The 19,043-nt window shown below is 38.1% G+C and overlaps 1 long non-coding RNA gene across 1 annotated transcript; it reads left to right on the top strand.

Annotated features, from left to right (window-relative positions):
- Window positions 1-3,646: 3,646 nt before the first annotated feature.
- On the top strand, window positions 3,647-18,581 carry LOC118169362. Its single transcript, XR_004752043.1, has 3 exons — window positions 3,647-4,721; window positions 14,991-15,170; window positions 18,493-18,581. It is a non-coding gene; the product is annotated as an uncharacterized LOC118169362 (long non-coding RNA).
- Window positions 18,582-19,043: the final 462 nt, after the last annotated feature.

The following is a 19,043-nucleotide window of genomic DNA, read 5'->3' as shown; positions in this document are numbered from 1 at the left end:
GGCTTACAAAGCTGACTAGAGTCTGGAAATTATTATATATATATATATATATATTTTAATACACTGAAGAGACTGTCTGACATGGGAGGCTTGTCCACTTGACTAATTTGAAAGCAAAGCTGTCATCAGCAGGATGAGGCCAGTAACCTTTTTAATATAGATCTTCTTTACATGGAAATACAAGGAAGGAAGGTGGGCATGGTTCTCTCTGCAAAGGATACCACCTGTAATCTTCCTGAGCCTTTGCTGCGTGTGACTAGAAATGTCAGGCCTATGAAGGCATGAGCAGCTCAGCAGCTTCCTTCCCAGACAATAACCTCAAGTTACTGTACGAACGTCCTGCAGTTCATAGAGAAGCTGTAGAAAGCAGCTGGATCAACTGGGATTCATCAGGTCAGTTTAAAGGCTGACTGGCTTCAGCCAAGCAATTTCAGTGGTAACAGTGCTCTAGACAGCTCTTACCTACTTAACTCTGCAGAGAAGGGAGCTTTTGGTCTGGTTTTACTTTTGCTTTGCTGAAAGTTTGAAGGCCAGCTGGCTATTTTTTAATTAGCAATTGAATTGCTAAGAAGAAAACCTATTCTACAGATCACCATGACTATATAAATTGTGCCTTTTTATTCCTTGTTACTAGGTTTTCCAAGGTGCAAATGAATCCCTGTTTACTCATCCTACCAGTATATTATCTGGGTTTTCAGGAGCCAAACAAACATTAGTGAAGTCAGGATAGTATTACAGGGTTCACTTCTCAGCAAGGAGTGTTGAAATGTGGTTTGCAAGCTCTAGAGCTGTTCAACCTCAGAAAAATATCTTGCCTTAGGGTTGTGCAGCTGGTCATGCCTGAGAGGTATGGTTTATTTGTAAACATGGTGTCTATATACCCAATAGGTACTTCTGTCTCTTTGCATTTTGATCTGTTTAAGCTCTGTGGTGCCTTGCAGTCTGAACAGCAAAATGACTGACTGTTCCCATCAGCCTGTCACTTGGCTCCAGCTGTTCCCTTAAGCTGCAATGCACTGTCAAGTGAAATTGTCCAGCATGGTCAATGTTTTCATTTATTCCTTTATTCATTTCCCAGGTACTCAACAATACCTGAGGAAAGCAACAAGGGAAGTTTATTTTGGGGTTAGGGGAAACTTTGGGAGAAGAGAAAGTGGTAGGATGTTATTGGGTTTACGTGTTATTCATATTCTTGTCACAGGACAACCTTTTATTAGCCCATTTGTTACTGAGTTCTACGTTACAATCATTTATGCCCTGATTCTTTCCATTGTAAGACTTTGTTCTCTAGTAATTAGAACATAGCTGGAAGTTAACCATGTAGCTTGATTTATACTTTCAGCAGTTATACCACCCTAGGAGTATTTGAAGGAGTTCAGCCAAAATAGCTGCAGTGTTCAGCCAAAATAGCTGCAGTGTTTTCAACAAAGAGCTTTGAGGAAAGTATGTTTGTCCACAGTAACTCCTTTGGGTGATTTTTGACTAGTTTTGTCTTCAGATGATAATTTTAGCTGCTAAAAATACCTTAGTGCTACTGTGAAAAGTATCCCCTCTTCTTAGGATGCGTATGCCTTTACTGTGACTACACTCAATGATCACATACTGCTACAAGCTAAAAGGAGTCTGAAGGTCACACCCTATAAGATGATTGACTTCAGGTGCACTCAGACAGGCTTAGGATGGAAAGCAGGAGCCTTGATTCTTTTTCTCCGCCAAACTCTCCAACTTGCCTCCCCCTCATAGACACCAAGAGAGAAGTCTTGGATGAGGGAGGGCTAGAGGGAACTGAAAAGAAGAGATTGAGCTTCTCGCAGTGGATTGAGTTGGATGGAACAAGTTTACTGTGACCAGAAGGAGAGAGGCTGGCATGAGCAGGAAGCTGCAGCAAGATGGCTTGGGACCTGTTTTGAAGCTGGAAGGGAAAAAAGGTTCACAAAATTGAAAAGAGGAACTGAGAGGTAAGGAAGAAACTGACCAAATTGGTAATGGGAAAGCGGGAGCAGGATGTAAAAATGATGCCCCTCAGTGTTTCAACTGACTATGTAAATCAAGCTTTGTTATTCCTCTGCAGGCATCAAACATCTGAAAACCCACTAGCAAATTACCTATTCCCTTACAACGTCAATCCTCATAGAAAATGACAGCATATTAGTGCTGTCAGCTATTCCATTAACATAAGTGTCAGAAATCTGTGTAATGGATCACAGATGCTCAAAGCTGTTGACTAACCAGATAGCTGTTTGTGTGCCACATGATAGAATTTCTGTATTTTAATGTGCTCTTTCAAAATCCAGGAATTATCACAAAAAAAAAAAAAAAAAAAAAAAAGAGAGACAACTGATTTCAAATAGTACTAGTGAAGCTCAAAGTCAAGCACACTAAATCAAGGAAATGTTAGAATTAAGGTTGTCTTTAGAACTTCCATTCATAGCTTTGTTCTGTCTTTTGATGTTGTTTTTAACTATCTGAGTGCATGCTGTGCATGCACACCTTGGCTTTGATGCTGCACATTTGGTATTCTTTAAATGTGTTTTGCGTACTTCTAGAATGAAGACAGTCGTTTTACTGTATGCCTTTTTCGTCTTTTTTCACACTTTTCTTTTGTGACTTTTGAAGAAATCCTTCTCAGAAGAGTTTTGAGGCTGAAACCCTGAAAGCTTCTAATAACACAGACCCCACTTTTCCACCATTCCCTTGGCTGAATGCTAGAAATCAAGTAGCTTATATGACTTTTCTTTGAGTTCATCCTGTTTTGGGGCTCTTTTCAAAAGCATTTGAGTAGTTGTAGGACTGCTGTAAATCCCATCTTCCCCTGCAGTGGAAACTTTACTGGAAAGCCTCTTACAGGGGAAGATAGCAAAGGCTGCTGAGAAGGGCACCACGTAGTCAGTACTTTCATACTGCAAGTTCTGTCAGCTTTTGCTAATGAGGGATGGACATGCTTTGCACAATGGTCTCCTGAAGCCAGCAGCTGGCTAATTTCATCCACAGGGAAGGAGTTTAGGTACAAAAAGTGGGCTTTATTCCCTGTTTATTAAACAAAGGTAATTCTGCAATGAGCTCCAGGAAGCTCCCCTCCATTCAAACACTGTGACTTCATTGCTAACCCTGAGGCCACTGCCCAAGCTAGAGGCTGGCAGGCCCCAGGTGCCTTGACAGGATAGCGTAAGGATGCCTTGTCAGCATGAAGGACTTGTTCCTCTCTATATCTTGTGTGAAATCTATTTAAGCTTTCCCTACACTTATATGTGGGGGAAAAAAACAGGAAGGATAGAGTTAAATGACCAGATATCTCTTCTGGGATAGAAAAGGGAATGTTTTAAGTGCTGCAAGAACTAAACAAACCCCCAGCCATTCTCAGTACAGAAGCCTTAATTCTAGTGTTATAACAATGTTGTATTCCACCTGACAGCACAGTGCAAGCAACGTGACATATAGTCAAGGACTAGTACATTGAAAGTAACAATGCTTCCCCCACCATGCTTTTCCCCTCAGTAAAAATAAGCTGTATACAGTTGTACCATGGAATTATTTTCTGCATCCTCTGGTACACTAGCAGACTCTTTTAGACTAAGGATCCATTTAGTGTGGAAATGCAATTAAAAGATTTTTGTAGTATTCAAGAGAAACTTGCTTTTTTTTTTTTTCTTCTCTGTCACAAAAAGCTCATCATCAGTACTACACTGAGATGTTATTTCTCTTCAGCATGTGGTTAATACAGAGCCAGAGAACTGTGTAAGAGAGCACTGCAACAACAGCAAAAAGTAACCATGGAAAATGAAAAAAAAAAAAAAAATCCTCTTGCTGTCAGTGGTTCAGAGCTTTACCTGTAAGGGAGCAATTCCAGATCGTGCAATATGCTTCATTAGCCCATTCAGCTTCTCAGTGTGTTATTAAGGTTCAACTTGCTTAACAAAACTGGGGAGATCAGAATATGCCATTCAAATGGAGAATGGCTTGAACAGTCTCTGCTATAAGTGGCTTACGTAGTTCATTGTAGATTGATGCAGGGAATCTGCTGATAGAGACAAAGCATACAGGATATTATTTCAAAGGCCCTGGAGCTGTAGGATGAGAATTCTTTAGCAAAGTCCTTTTACTCAGACAAAGTAAAAATAAAATATCTTACGTAGGATATAAGGAGGTTTGAATTTAAATCAGTGAAATGATGAAAGAGACCAGTAAAGCAGCCATTTTGAACAGCTCAGCACAGGCTTTCTTTCTTTGTGTAACCACTAGATCCTAGGGAATGTTTAATTTATGCAGTCTTTAGTCAAACTGTTTTCACTTTAGAGTAGTTATCTGTAGACTTGAAATCACAGGCAGGAACCTTTCCATCAGTTTCCATGGTCCCTACATTGAATGCACAGTGAACGGAAAAGCACACCAAACTGTTCAGAACCTAATTTGAAAACTGACAATCTGCAAACCTCATTAAATGCAGGATCTCTGTTGCAGCATGGGGTCACATGTCCAGGCACAAATCCACGCTGGCAAGAACTTGGAGGAAAAGTGGGTAGGAGTGAAGGAGAAATGGGGAACAAATGAGAGGAGGGTGTTGTGATGAAATAAGCACGAGTGCCAGCTGAAATGATGTGACCACAAGCCCTGGATGTGTACAGCAATGCCTTGAGCTGGATTAAGAGGACTGGGAGTCATAGAATCATTTAGGTTGGAAAAGATCTCTAAGATTATCTAGTCCAACCTTTAAGCCTGGACAGGTAAACCTGTTCCTATTACAATGATCATCACCAGAACGGATGACAAAGATTGAACTAGGTTTGGACAGTAGCCTTGAGGATGAGCTGAAAACTAGAAATATGTGTCAAACTAAAGGAATGCAATATGTTCAAGTTATGGAAAGAAAAAGTTAAGTGATTTGATCACTGTCCACGAGTACCTATACGGGCAGAAACTACCAGATAGAAGATTCTTTAATGGAGCAGGAAAAAAGTATAAAAAGATCCAGTGATAAGGAGCTACAAACTGAAAGTAGGACTTGTGTTTAATCTGCAAAAGTAATTAACTTTTCAAGGTACCATGTAAGTAGGGAATTGTTACATTTTTTAATGTGAGAGGGTATCTCTCAGAAATATACTTCAGTTCAACCACAAGTTTTTGACCTTTTTGCTGTAACAACGACAGGGTAAAACTTTCTTCACCGTATACTTTAATGTTCAGAAGACTTAGCCTCAGAAAAATCCTACTTTCAGATAGGTGTTGTAGAGGTGATGGAGAATAGTAAGAACAATGCCTATGGAATCTGTCTCACACAAACACCCTTGACTTTGGCCTTCATGGTACTGTTCAGTCTAACTGCCATTCTAATGTTTATGATCCCAGGTTGTTTGTAAACTACATATTATTGAGCATAAAATTTCTCCTTCAAATATAAGAAAGTTCTTCATTGCTGCTTTAAATGAAAAACTCAAATAACCTCTGTGCAGAAACACAATAGTGATGGCTTAATGAAAGTTTTATCAGTATGTCCTGTAAGTCCGTATTAAATCAAATTCCTTCTCATTTCTTCCTTATGGCTACCTAATGGCCAAACCTTGACCTGCATTAAGAAGATCATGTTTCTAATTGAATCTCTTCCTTGCTAACTTCCCAGGGTATTGTCTATACTAGAACATATTCTTTACAATCCCCTATTTTTCTGTCTTTCTGGAAAAATATGAAACAATTCCTGAATTCACATTTCCAATAGTAGAAAAATTGAGGCTCTAAAGTTCCCCAAAACTCAATTCCAGCTTCTGAGTCTAGATTTTCATCTTTCTTGGTTGGTACGTTTACTTCATCTTGATGTAAAGTGACTGAGCTGTTAGCCTCTTAGGAAAAATAACACAAGGTTATGTTAGGACCCTAACATACTGCACAGACATAAACTACTATTTTCTGGGTAGAGGTAGCCCTGATTTTGCACCTACTGTTTGTATATTGCCCCAGCACTAGTAACCATGTACCTGTATGCATCTCAAACAGCAATAAATAGGATAAAACTTCCTGGGATGTGTTGGGAGGTCTTTCTGTTTTTCTCTCCAACCTCATGCCCAGTGTTTCTTCTCATATCCTCCTATTTTTCACTGTCTGACTTTGGTTTGTGCACTCAGTCACATTGCTGTTATTCTACTTTTTCGTGTCCTTCTGGAAAGGCAGCACAGGTTCAGTGCTGACCTTAGCTTACCTGACAGCCTCAGGTCTTGTGCTCTCAGAGTGGTGTCACAGCTGTGATCTGAAATGTTCTTTGTTGTCTTTTTCTCTTTCCTCCTAGATGTGGATTTATCTAAGGAGATAATTAAGCTGAAGGCCCCACACCTTCTGCAGTTCTCCTGCCAGAATGCCTGATGTAGCATTCTGGGTGCTGTGATATGATCACCACTGTCCTTTCTCAGGCACGTTGTGTAACTTCAGTTCTAGGCACCCATCCACAGTGTCTTCTTTGTTATTCTTCCTTTCTGACAGTGCTCCTGCTGCACAGCATGTAGCTCTCCTTGGTTTTATATACAACTTGCTGTAAAACATCCACATATGGTTGTTCTGAACACAGACCTGTGACAAAGTGATTGGAATGATTTCTGCTCTTTCTCACAATAATTATCTTATTTTCCTAGTAACTGATTGCTTATACCCATACTGAAACATGAGCACAACTGACATAGGAATGTCCTCTGCTGACATTCCCCAAAACACCAGTGGCGTGCAAATCAACCACAAAGTGATTTTTATTTATATTTTTTACTGGCCTGAATTCTTCCTGTTCCACTTCTATGTTGCCCCTAAAGCTTCTTGCTATTTCTTGGTTTTTATTTTCTCTCTCACACTTTTCTCTGTGCAGCACTGAGACAGCATCCAGATGGTCTGCTCCTGAAGTGAGTCCTTTCTGGAAAAAGCCTCGTTCTTGTCACTCACAAGAGGGTGAAGCTGACCTGAAAAATGGCTGCAAAGCAGAGAGGTTTTTCCTTTCACTGGCACTTAGGGCTTGTAAAGATGTAAACTCTCTCTCTGTGCACGTTATATAGATATATAATTTGTATTTGTGTAGAGATACATACAAATGAACTGTGGAGACTATTAGAGATCAACTTACTGTTTATTGCTTCCCCTCTGTTTTGAGCAAGTAGCCTATGTTTTCAGAATACATCTTTTAATCTGAAGCATTATTGGTATTTGCAGTATTTCCTATTGGTTTTAAATGGAACCTACAATTTTCCAAGTGTGACAGGTATTCAAACTCTGCATCAAAAGGAGTAAGCCATGTATAACTGCCTCAGAAGCTTTTTCAGTGGCTAGGCAGGTGGCTCTAATTGTTCTTTCACTTACACCATAAGTACCTTCCCAGAGGTGTGGGAAGTTGCCACTTGCAAAGTTTGTCTGAGAGAAGCACAAGATTCCTAATGGTTGTATTTCAACCCCAATTTTGCACAGGCTGGACAAGATTAGACCTAGTTTTTAATATACTGCTGATATGCATTAGGGACTCTAAATTCCTTTTAGCAAATTTCTCTTCCATGGAGATTTCTTGGTTTATAAGCAAAAGCTACTACCATGCAATATTTCTGAGAATTGAAACCATATGTTTCAACTTTAAATTATTTCAGATGTGTGTAGTCTACAAATGGAAATTTCCTTGCACAACATAAGATGCTGATGAGTTACTCCAGTGAAGAGTTAAATAAGTCAGACCACAGTCTATCTAGTCATAACAATTAGAGGCAGAAATCATTAATAATTTAATTTAATTATAACGTCTCTTTTGACTGTGACTGGTGTAGAAAATTGCTAATATGAAATGCCTACATAATTATTATTCTGAAGATCATTCAGGAGAAATAAGACTAAAAAAGATGTTAAATTTCTTAAAGGACTTAATTATTTTAAAGTCATACATTAATTAAGGTGTTTATTTTTTAATCCTTGGAAATTGAATTCTGTACTCAGAATAAGCGCTGTCATTTTCTTGAGTAAGTGTGGTGTTTCTCATACATGAGAGAGGTTGGATTGCTCAACCTTAACTTTAGAATTGTCTATAATAACTTGAGGGATGCTGACAATTAACTCACTTCTCTGTGCCTCCAGCAGGTTTTGTGGCTCTAACATCTCCCTGTTTAAAAATCTTGTTGTTGGCCTAGTTTATTTGGGTCATTTACCAGTCATTGTCTGCTGCTTCACTTCTTGCTGACCCTGATTTATCCATCTGGAATTAAAGCAGGATGAAGACAGAATTGTTTCTGTGGCTGTGGGTACATGCCAGCTATCACAGCAATTTGAAGTTGAAGCACTTTGGTATTTGTCATGTGGCTCCTCTGCAAGATCCCCTGCTCACGTAAATAAGGGTTTGGAGGGCCTGCTACTCCTACAGCTTTCTGTCCCTCGTCATGCTGGCCCTCTGAGTGTAGGAGGTAAACTTCACAGATGTTCTTATACAATCATAGCTCTCCCCGATATATCTTTGTGAGTCAGGGTTTTGGCTACCTTCCTAGTTCTATGCTTATTATTAAATACATACATATATATATATATAAAGCATAAAAATCAGGCTGCGGGTTTGTGATTTTGTTATTTACCTCCTGTGTACATCATACTCCCTTTCTTCATGTTCTGCTTTCTTGGGACACCCATATAAAACAGACTGAACACTTCATCCTCAAGCAGAGAATAAGCCCTAGTGGTTATTTAAAAAGAACTGATTTGGGTCAAAGTCTTTTGTGTGTGTGTGTAAAACAGAGTTAACTGCACTGTAAAGTAATGTTTTCAGGTATGTGGAGCACTGTAAACAGATTATAAAAGGTGAAGAAAAATGTCTTTTAGTTTAAGACAATGTATAGTGCAGAAGAAGCCCCAGGCTTTTCAATCCTTGCAGATCCCTTCCAGCCAAAAGCTGTACCTTACCTTCTGTGCTGCAGTGCCCAGGGAAAAATGAGAGTCCTGCCTCTTCAGCAAAAATGCTGCAAATCCTACTGCAGATGACAAAATACAAAGCCACAGTACTGCAATAGCAAGCTACAGAGCTGTCTGGAAGGGCACAATCTCAGGAAATCAGGAGGTGCCTTCCATATTCAGTTATAAGTCTGCTTTGCTTTACTTTCCTGCCTTCCCCCACCCCCCTTCTCAGTGGCCACGCAGACTGTGAGAACTGTTACTGCACCAGATGGAGCAGATTTAAATTTCATATGAGAAGTAAAATATTGGGTAAGAGAATGTGAATCATCTTAATGTTGTATAAGGGTTATCATTTGCGCTTTGTCACCCTGCTCCATGTTACAGACCAGAGCCTCCGCTGTAGTTGTAACCAATGAGCACAGAGTATCAGCAAATGAAGCTGTTCTAAATGTTGGCCCCTAAACAGCTAGAACCTTCTCTCACACTATGCTGTCTATGGGTTATTTGAAGGTTCTCCACAGAGTGCTTTAACAGTTCAGTAGGATGTTTCTGGCCCCCATATGTTGCCCATTTTCGAAAGGCAGATGTCCTTGTGGTTACGCAACAGCAGAGACTGATGGGTGTTCCCCTAGCTGCTGCAAAAACTGGTGGATGGGCCCAATGGCATGTGGCCACTCAGTGCTGATGGCACATAAGGTCTGGGCAGAAGTCAGCTGTGAAAAATAATTGCCTCTATTAAATTGACTTTCCTTTAAGGAAGGGAGAAAAAAAAAAAAAAAAAAAAAAGGACAAGCACTGAAGTCTGTTCCAGCCATTGGAAATTTCCAATTTCCTAAACATACAGGTGTCATTGATTTAAAGTTAGCAGATCCATTGTCTATAGCACCTTCTCGGACTCCTTCTCAGAAGGAGCAATCCTGTGAAATTCAGGTGCCAAAAAAAAGATCGAAGTTTCAGCCTTGATTGTGGCTGTTAGAGACCCTTCCAAATGCAGTAAGTCATTGGCCTAAAGTAATTTACCTTTTCTGACGGCTGGAAGTAAGGTACATAAAATTCTTCTGAATGCCCATCTGAAATAGCTCTTTTTAGCTACCAAGTGCGTTCATTGCACCTGCAATTATTGGAGTAATTGACAAGGTCTATTTTTCCCACATTAGACTAAAAATGAAACATTTATTTTGACACATTGGGCTACTGCCATCTGTGCCCTAGCATCAAAACATTTTTTAATGTTCTATTTCAGCTGCTCCAGTTGGCCTCCAAAGAGCTTAAAATCTGGCAAAAATAGCCCCAATGTTTAACTGTGCACAGAAGGTATTATTTATATGTCAGTAGCACATTGTTCGCTTTCTAGGCCTGTAACAGCTGTATATAATGACATGATCCTTTACACATGTTAGTTTTCATGGAACATGTCACATAGCTATTAAGTACAAGGCTGAGGGTCAGCAAATCATTTTGTATTTTTCTCATGTATAAAGATGATACACAATCATTGCATGGAATCTCACTGTAAGACAGATGCTATATTATTTCATCAAATGTAATGATGCACTTTGCTTGCATTTGCAGGAAAAAATATATATTTCTGTTAATCGGAGTCTATTCTTCAAATATCAGGTTAAGAGTTCCATTTAAATCTTCTTGTATAGAAATATATAGTATGTAATACCAACAAAAACATCCCCACAGGCAAGAACTAGGGCTTGGTTCTCAGATGACCCAATTTTGAGAGAGACAATAAGATTATTAGACTGAGGTGCAGCTGATATCGGTGCCCAAGGCCACCTCTAAGCTTCATCACAGTCTGGGATACAAAGTCACCTTACTTCAGTAACTGTAAGCTGTAAAATAAACAGAAGATTCAGCTGTGTAAATTCATAGAATTTATAGAAACGTGTATTTTTCAATAGAGGCCTGTTCTGTATTTCCAAGTTCCTTTGGCTACCTTGAGTCTAATCTTTTATATAAATGAATACTGGCAACAAGACTTTCAAAATTCTAAAGTTAATTATAACAGTAAGTAAATATAAACATGATTATTTTGGTTAACCATTAGAGGAATATGAGACAAATCACCTGAGAAGTAACAAGAAAATGAAAATAACCATTTTTTTTCCTCAAACACTGCTAAACTCTTCCAGTTCCTAAGCAGTATTTTCCAGATGCTGCTTGATAAGACTTTTGTTGTAAAACTAAGGATGCACATCAATCTGTAGACACATGGCCTGGGAGTTTCAGGAGAAAAAAAATGTCTTCAGGCAGATTTTTAGTCAAAATGCATGCATCATTCTCTCAGACAAATTGTGAAAATTTACCCTCTGTTGTTGATGCTGAAATAGAAAACATTACAAAAATAAATGTCTTTTTGATTCAACCTCATCTTGTTCCATTGGGACAGGAGCTTGGGGGGGGCTGGGGGGCTGGTGGGGAGAGGGGGTGGTTCAGCAGTTTGGATTGCTGAACAGTTTTATTTTTTCATGAACTACTACTCTACATAAGTTAGTAAGTGTTCAATATCTCTTTCTTCTCACTGTTCAATGCTCCAGCATCTAATTTCGGTTAAAAGAAAATTGTAGGTTTCATAAAATAAATTTAACAAAAAGGAAAATATTCTCAACTTTTGAATGTATGTGAAACAGTCTACTTGAGAAATTAATGTTACAAAATTGAATGCATGTGATTCAGTGATGAGTTTGGGGTTAAAATAGCAGCACTAAGAATCAAGCAACTGTGTACATTTTAGCCAGAAGCTGAAAGCCATAACTGGGTGTGTCAAAAACAGACTTAGAAGCCCCCGCCTTGTCTATACAGGCACAAGTCAAACCTTATTCCCCTCTCTATTCTTATGTTTTGTAACAGTTTCAACAACAGTTTCAACACACATGTACGTTCCTGTAGCTGCATAACACATATTATGACACCTTTTTTTCCCCACATCTCAGTATCATTCAGGTATCTTGGGGTTAACAGAAGTGAGTAAAGAAGTCTATTTTTGAGATTGTCTGAGATTTCACTTTGATTATTCATAGATGATTCAGCATGTCGTCATCTCTGTAGGTCTAGACGTAAGAAAGGTATAATATCCAACCCCATGCAAGTCACGACTGCAATGAAAGCCCTTTATCTGAGCAGTGTGAAAGCACATTCACTCAGGAATCAGATGCAGGCTCAGAAGCAGTCAAGCAAGAGCAGCTCAGCTAAAGCTCTGGGGAAGAAAAGAAGATGCTGGCCTGAAATACTGTGAAATATAAATAACAAGACCAATTTGGGTTGCATAAGCATATGCTGAATGACATGTGAAAAAATAATAACCTATAAAAACCAGGAGTCATTGTTTCCCCAAAGGTAAAGCCATTCATGGCAGTTTAAGCCCTTTCTTGTTCAACTCTGCTATACCTGCAAAAGCCATTTTTGCATCAGTGTCATCAAGAGAAAGGTTCATGGACATCTAGCGGTATTTATTTAGTCAGCAGCTTCAATATTTCCCTTTTTCAGTAAACCTCACCTGACATTACAAATGCAAAAGCTAAAAGCTCACTAGGGTTTCTATGCCAATGCGAATTTTACAGATGAGATTAAATGTTATCTACAACTTCATAGAATGGTTTGGGTTGGAAGGACCTTAAAGGTCATTTAATTCCAAACCCCCTTACTTGTTAACATTTTTTTTAATTCCTGCGGGACAATTGCTGCACAATAAAAGAGTTTTTCACATAAATCTGTAGACTTCACAAGCTCATCCTTCACCATTTTTCAGTGGAAAACTGTATTTTAGCTGCTCCAACTATAATGGGATTCCCTGCAGTGCTGCATAACCTGCTACCTTTGGTCAGATTAATATCTCAAGGGCAGAATTTTCTTCAGTGAAAACAAGTGTTTCAACAACATGGACAAAATGCAAGGTACTGGGATAATACATGGAAGAAAAGCTTATGTTATTTTAAAATAAAATCAGTTTCATAAGTAAGAGACTCAAGTATTGCTGCTAACTTGATTTATGTTATGTGTTAGAAAGTGTGGAAATCCGGGGAAGATTGTAACAGAGAGTAAATCTAACAATTTGATTAGCTCATCAAAGTCTTATATTGCAGTATAGTCCCCATTCTTACCTGTGAAAACTCCTCAGGTGCCTCATATGAGGTCTCTCTCTCAAATCATTTACATTTAGTATATTAAGCCATATATCCAAGTAATGATTTTTTTTTTTTGTATTTAAACTAACAGTTTGTTGCATCTATAAGTACTACCAAGTCTATGATCATAATATGTTAAAACAGTTGGTAACCCAACAAAGCAATGATGGCAGATGCAACTTGCGCATCCAGAGAAGATACTACTCTGGGCCACATCAGTATGGGACACCTGATATATATATACAGAGAGAGAGAGACTGGCAATAAATTGTAGTTAGCATGGATATTTTTTTATGTTTCCATGAAATATACAGAGATGAGAGCATATCTGGAGAGGGACCAATTACAAATAACCCTGCACAAACAAGCATAATTAACAGGATTCGAGAAGCAGTAATGATCATTCTTTTAACACAGCGTAAGTCTGCCTAAAGAGGTGAACACATCAAAAAAACGCAGCATGAAATTTTAAAAATCTTTGACTAGTTTGGCTTTGGGGAGCTTGTCAGATTATTAACTTTACTTTAACCTAATTTTAATTTTGTTTAATGTGATTTCTTTTTCCATGAAGCTCTTTGAAGGAATGTTGTTTATGCAAATAAACTACATGGAAAATTGGTTTTATAACTAAATGACAGTTGACAGACTAGACTGTAATAGCCAACTGGGAACTTCTAAAGCATGATTTGTTTACTCAGTAGTACAAATTGCATAGCTCTGATTATTAGGGACAGTAAATATCTTAATAGTGGCTATTTTAATTAACAGAGTCCTACTGCTGGATTTCAGTCCCTGCTAAGACAGTTTTGTGCTGCTCCAGTGGCAGCAAAAATAGCCTCAATCCTTATTTCAGTACTTGCCCTATTTAATAGTTCAGAGGAGCTGGAATAATGAAGGTCAGATTTATCCCATTCATTTCCTACCAAAACAATGCTTCTTACTTGACTGTTTTTTTAAAGAATAAATCCTTCCATTTTTATCCTGTCAGCTATAACTTCTCTTTTGCCTTCATCTGACTCCATAGTTCTTTTGTTCTGGTAGGGATGCAAGTCCTTTAAGAAATCCCTCTTCTCCTAAATCTTAAATTCTACCTCCTTGTCAGACCTTTGAAATTGTTTTAGAATTTCTTGTATCATTTGAATTTCAAAGTTTTTGTCATAGACTTCTACAGAATTAAAACCAAAATGAAACTGTATAACTGCTACATCTGTAAGTAATATGACAACCTTCTCACATCTTCACATGTAGAAATATGGATTCTAGGTAGGGAGAAAGCTATTGTATGTACCATTTCCCTATCAGTGCAAGATTTTGCTTTCTGACAATTTAAAATAACACATTAAGAAATTTTGCAGCATGGACCTTGCAATAGTTCTTGGCATTACTGCTTAGCTCCACTTCTATCCTGTACCATGGTCCTATAATTCCTTGAATTGATTAAATTGTGATGAAGGTAGCTAAAGACAGATATACCACATATTGTAGGTGGCTTGCTGTAACCCTCTTAAATGAATATTCCAGTTATTTTCCAAGAGGATCTATTGTGAGAATTGTAGTGTTCTCCCTAAGCTGAGGAAAAACTGTAATTGATACACGTATAAACATCAGTTTAATTTCTGAAAGCTTGGTATTCCCCAAAGATACCTTTATTAAGTCATCTATGATTGATTGTTGCTTTAAGGAAATTTGGAGAAACACACATCTCTCTGGTCCTACCTGACATCAAAGCCAGTGCTCTAACTTAGAACAATACAAAAACCCAGCCCCTGTGCAGCAGGGGATGAAGAGAGACCAATTCCAGAGACCTCAGAAAGCCTTAGCAGGCACATTACCGGGTACAGAGAGAAGGTGGCCACCAGCTTCCTAACAAGTTATTTTATGAGCAAGTGAAGCCCTTTAGGAATGACTAACCTTGAATTTCAGAATGTATTCTTCTTGTCCTCCTTTCTGTGGTTTCTTTCCGATCTATAGGCATCTCAGAACTCTTTGGGAAAGGATATTTGTTGGATGTTTACTTTATGGTCTGTTTTACTCCATCTCTGTCCACTCTATATGCCATGGTGACACAGGTCAGTGAAGACACTGCAAGGAAAGAGCCATCTGAGAAATCTGGAGAGGACAGAAAGCTGGTGACAGATGTCAAACTGTCAGGTGAGCAATGCCATGAATAAAATATCCCTAACCTAGCTATGAAATCATATGGGGCTGCTGAGAAGCAATCACAATGTTAGTATAGGAATGAAAATCATCTGGACAATAAAAGAGGAAGCTGAGTTATGGTGCAGGATGTCAAGTCAGTTATAATTAGGGTAATCCAGCTGAGGTAGAATAATAATGATATGGTGCAACATAAATATGAAGAGTACACATTGTTCAGGAAAGCTAGAAGCAAAAGGCAGGGTAGTGAAAGAGTATTATACATTCATAATGTACTAAGCTAAAAAAAAAAAAAAAAGGAAGATAACATGATAAAATGGATAAGTTTGAGTCAAAAACAATTTAAGAAAGGATCATAGAAAGGTTTGGATAATGCTGGATGTCTGCTTTAGCCCCCTAGAGTTTAATTTGTGCTCGCTAAAGATCTCCATAACATTATTAGAAAGAGAAATATTAGCACTAGGAGAGATTTACTGTCTTTATGGGAGATTTTGACCTTCTAGAAAAAGGCTTTAAAACAAATATTGCTAATAATGGCAGAAAGTAGGAATATCTGGCTATGGTAAGTAAAAGATTTTTTCACTGAACAAAGGAGTTATAACAAAGCCATGCATCTGGGAAGGGAAACAATAGTTATGTATTTGGAGTTAAACATTTGAAAACTTGACATCTTTGGGATGTCTGTGAGTCACTAGTGTAATAGGGAAGAAAAAAAAAAGTGTTCAGACATGTCAGGCAGTTAAAAAATATCAGGCAGTAGTTCAAATGTATCTACAACACAATATGCAGTTCTTCTTAACTTTATTAAGAAAAAGATATTCTGATAACCAGTTTCATGATAGAGCTTTTTTCTTATTTGACCTGAAGAGTACAGATGGACAATACGTAAAACCACTTGAAGGCAGAAGAAACTGTGATTACAAAAATTATATTGGCTTGTTTAGACAAAATAAATCAAGGCTGGAAGGAGTAGTAACACATGGGAAAGAAAAGAATTATTGTACCATAAATGATAACATTGGCATAAAACCAACTGGACTTACACCAGTAGAAGTAAAGGATAAAAGATCCTTAATCACTAGAAGATCTGATTTCTCAGCAACATTCTGTATACAGACACACCAGGGCAAAGGCAAAGAACACAGTGAATATGTCAAACTGTGATATGATAATTAAGATGGTCACTTCAGGTGACCTTTGCATCCAGGAGAAATGAGGTGATTTTGAGTTATGGCACTGACTAACAATGATATTTTGCATTCTTTACAGAAAAAGGTGATTTCCACTTTCTCTGTGAAGTATCCATTTTTGTATTCCTTGATCATGCATATCTTGTCAGTAATTTGGTTTGTGACTACACTGTGTCACTTAAAATAACTAAGTCTTGGAAAAATGTTTTTTGAAATATTTTTGAATGCATTTACAAGAAAAATGGAAAATGATGAAAAATTATTTGATTAAAAATAGAGTTTCCCAAATGAAATGGTCTTTTACATATAGGATGTTACTATGGAGACACACTATGTTATTGAGAGAAAAAAATGTAGTTAGATGGATGCATACTCTTGTAGTCATATAATAAAAGGGCATTAAAATGGTTATGCTTATTGCTGTAATGTTTCTGAGGAAATAATTGTAAAAGAGTGCTATTATTTAATTGTTTTTATTTCCCTCTGAAGTTTGACAAATGGGAGACAAACAGAAGAGATTCTCACTGTTTTTAAAACTAGTGCTTTAGTCTGCATATTCAAGTGGACATCTCTGAATCACTTAGTGTTACTGAGGTATTTTTTGCCCCCAGAAGTAGATGTCAGTATTTTTCAGTGAAAGCTGATTTACTCTGGCATTTAGCAATCTGCAAAAGCTGAAAACAAAATGACCAAGTGCATGACTGTATAACAGTATTTCAAACATCAAGAGCATGAGCTATCAGACCTTGAAGTTTCATGAAGCATGCTGGCACTTGTTACATAAGCAATGCTATACAAAAAGTAACTTCCACTATGATAAGATCTATAAACCCATTGCCTTTCTTAGATCACACTAAACCTTAATGACCTGTCTGTTGGAGACCTGCTTGCAGAACTTTTTATTTTGAAAATATATATTGCGATGGAATGAAATATCTCTGCTATTCAAGATGCTTAAGCTGATGCTAGAGATAGGGAAAAACAACCTGAGCGATAGAATAACCAGCTAGGTCTTCACAGCACTCAGCTGGCTGTGTTTATCCAAATGTAAGTTTTTGGTTATAAAGGGAAACCTAACTTACTGTCTTCACTAAAAACAATCCCATGTTGCTAGTGCCAGGTGTCCCCCATGCAGTACTCAGGATTGATGACTGCAGCATGCTGTGGCCAAGCACTACAGAAATTCCTCAATACTTTTATTCCAGCCATCACCTTACTGCTGAAACTCAAGGCTAAATGCATCAGCTATAGCTGTCTGGGCTCTCTCGGCATCACCTCGCAGACGGGAAGCACTTAACCACATTAGGAAAGCTTCTAAAATAAGTTAGTGAGTTGATGGCTGGATAGAAGCTATGCCCCATTGAGAGCAACCTGCAAATTGTCAATTAAAACTGCCAACTCACAGCTGAAACTATTTTACTGCATACTTCTGTTAATGCACTAAGTGGAGTCAGAATGGGTGACCTTAAGGTTGTACCTTGACAGCTTATAAGAGCCTGGCTATGCATTGCACTGACTGGCTATAGTGCAGAAGAAATAGTTTTGCAACTTGGGGAAATAAAGTCCTTATTCTGTCAATCACTAGGAATTTATTTGCTGAAAAGAAATTCAATCCAGGCTTTTCTGATAGCAAACAAAAAGATATGTCTCAGTTAAGTTGCCCCCAGATGAATCATAAAATATAACTTAATATGCACATGCATCTGTTTCATAGAAACTACAGGCAGGAGGAAAATTATGTGAGTGTTTTAAAGATTCTTTAGTAATGATGAGTTTGATTGTATTTTGTTAATGCAAACTTGAAGTTATAAAGAGGAAGAACAATAATGGATGGAATGACTTTTATCTCCTTCTGTCCTTTCCATTCCCCTTCCTTTCTTATTTTATATCTAGTTTAATAAGCTGATATTATGAGAGATACTTTTTTGTTGTTGTTGTTGGCCCTGAGATGCAGATTTGTTTGTGTTTATTTGTCTCCTGGAGCTGAATTCAGAATTACAGAAGCAGTTCTGGTAGAATCTCTTCTTATGGTTGCTTTAAACTACTATGACCACTATAACAGTTCTGCAGTTTACAGCAATGATACAAAGAGACAATTGACCTTTATTTTCATTGTACTGTTCCAGGATTATAAAAGACCATGGTCCCGTTGCGTGACAGAGGTCAGAATTTACTGATGCCATCTGTACTTGCTACAGAGAACAAAATACTAAGGTATGCAATGTGATGAGTAGAAAATATCGTATATCTGTTTTCTGGTAGTGGAGGCTGAATATTGGCTTGTTTTGTGCTTTGTGTTACCCAGCCAAGATTCCTTCAGTCTGTCACCAACACAGCATCTTGTTGACTGTGCTGTCTGTCTCGCAGACATGGAAATGCTACTTCTGCTTTCACCTGTTTTTCCTGGCAACGTGGTGAGGGGAGAAAAGACGTTGTTAGTATTAAAGAAAACAGTGCTGTAACGCTTAATGAGGATGAAACTGGGGATGTTGACCATATAAAGGCTAATACAGCTGCCCAGTAATGTACAGGCATAGTTAAACCTACAGATTTTGGCACATTAGTCCACTGAAGGCCAACTAGTCTGTTGTGAGAGAGTGAAAGGTCACATTGATGGCAATGAATGGAAGCATGAATTCTGAGCAAGAGGTTCCAGCACACTGGCTTTTTGGAGTTT

This window comes from Oxyura jamaicensis, chromosome 6 (assembly GCF_011077185.1).
Source record: "Oxyura jamaicensis isolate SHBP4307 breed ruddy duck chromosome 6, BPBGC_Ojam_1.0, whole genome shotgun sequence".
Taxonomy (NCBI): Eukaryota; Metazoa; Chordata; class Aves; order Anseriformes; family Anatidae; genus Oxyura; species Oxyura jamaicensis.
This window is presented reverse-complemented; position numbering and strand designations above follow the sequence as displayed.